General features: G+C 65.3%; 1 protein-coding gene across 2 annotated transcripts in view; it reads right to left on the reverse strand.

The window, feature by feature from the left end:
• Positions 1–1,721, reverse strand: part of LOC113210537 (gamma-aminobutyric acid type B receptor subunit 2-like) — a gene marked incomplete at its 3' end in the record, with an annotated part of 109,511 nt that overhangs the window by 40,972 nt on the left and 66,818 nt on the right.

Genomic DNA, 1,721 nt, shown 5'->3' on the forward strand with positions numbered 1-1,721 from the left:
CGCGGTCCCCGCCCCGCGGTCCCCGCCCCGCGGTCCCCGCCCCGCGGTCCCCGCTCCGCGCCGCCGGCGCGGGCCGGACTCCTCCCGCCCAACTTGTCACCTTCCCGCCCCCGGGGCCCGACCCCGCAGCCCGCCTCGCCCCTGCTGCCGGGCCGGAGAGGGGCGCTGTGCTGCCTCTGGCGGGTTTGTCTGCCTCCCTCCTCTGCGTGTCCTCTTATCTGCCCATTATCCTTTTCTTTTCTTCGCCACTCACACACACACACACACGCACACACAAGCCTTCTCGTCCTCCCCTCGCCGCCCGGGGCACAGCGCCGGCTACAGCCCCCCGCTACACAGTTTCCGATGCCCTCCTCCCCTCCTTCCCTATCCCCGCTGCCTGGTCGTCTATAAAACTCGAGATGTGAGCCGGAGAGAACGCCTCCTATTTGGCAGGGCGGGGCGAGGCGGGGTGAGTGACAAGGGTGCCATAGCCCAGCCGCGCTGCTCGGCTCGCCTGTCTACAACCCGGGCGCCCCGCGCTCGCTCTGCTACTGCGCCTCGCGGGGGGGGGGGGGGGGCTGAGAGTTTCCAGGAGCCCCCGCCCATCTCTGTGCCGAGTTGATGACGATTCCAAGGCACAGGTCGGCGTAGGTAAGTTTGGCGCGTGCCTCTTGTCCGCCCGTCCAGCTAGCACCGGGCCCTTTGTCTTAGACGGAGAGGGAGGACGAGCAGAGAGGGATTTGGACAGGGATTTGGCGGCGGATTCGGCCGGCATTTAGCCGCTCGCCGCCGGGCCGGGCCGCCCTACTGCCGCCTGCCCGGCAGGGTTCTACTTCGTTTCGCGACCCGTCATTCTTCGTCGTCGTCGCGGAAATCCGCGCAGCAGCCCCCGCCCCGGGCAGCCCTCCCAGCTCCAGTATCCCTTTGATTACCGTACCGAGGATGGAAAAGAAAAGGGCGGGCACGGGGGTGACCTTCAGGAGCTGGCGCAGCCCACAGCCCACCTGGGCAGCAGCGTGGGGCTCCCTGGCGAGCCACGTCCTCGTCCCGGCAGCCCGCCCGCTCAAGGCAAATCTCCCCGTAGACACCAGAATCCCTCTCCCCTACCCAACTGCCGCACTCCCTCCCCAGCTCGGCCATTTGCGGTCCGTTTCCGCGACGTGCGCGCTTTGCGTTTCCGGAAATGGTCCGGTTGGGGGAGGGGGGAGGGGTTAAAGTGTACCTACGTCATGTGCAGGAGGGAGAGCGGAGGAATGGTCCTCGCCGCCCCCTCCGCCCCGCGCCACGTTTTTGATTGGCCACTTTTTCATACTATTCTCGTTTATGGCCCCCTTTCCGTTTATTTTGTTGTTGTTCTCTTTTTTCACTCTACCGCAAACAGCCAGCGTGTGTTCCTTGTGAACCTCCCCCTCCCCCAAAACACTTTATTTCTCTCGCGAAAAGAAAATAAAAGTGAGGGTTGTACTGTATGGCGGCGGCGGCAAGCGCGCCCACGTGTCTGGCGGTAAGTAGCCATGGCCTGCCTGGGGTTTGTGTTTCGCGAGACGAAGGGGCGGGTGGAGTCCGCCGGCAGATTTCCTTAGGACCTAGTTCAGCGTTCAGCCCCGGGCGAGAGTGTTAATGTGCTAACAATACGCGAGAGCGGCGCGGGCGGCTGATGAGCGGGCTGAGGAGCACGCAGGCGCCTGCACACGAGACTGCCTCATTCTATTAGCCACCCGGCCGGGCAGGCCGGGGGC

The sequence above is a fragment of the Frankliniella occidentalis genome, unplaced genomic scaffold (genome assembly GCF_000697945.3).
Source record: "Frankliniella occidentalis isolate FOCC.00 unplaced genomic scaffold, Focc_3.1 Scaffold116, whole genome shotgun sequence".
NCBI classification, from domain to species: domain Eukaryota; kingdom Metazoa; phylum Arthropoda; class Insecta; order Thysanoptera; family Thripidae; genus Frankliniella; species Frankliniella occidentalis.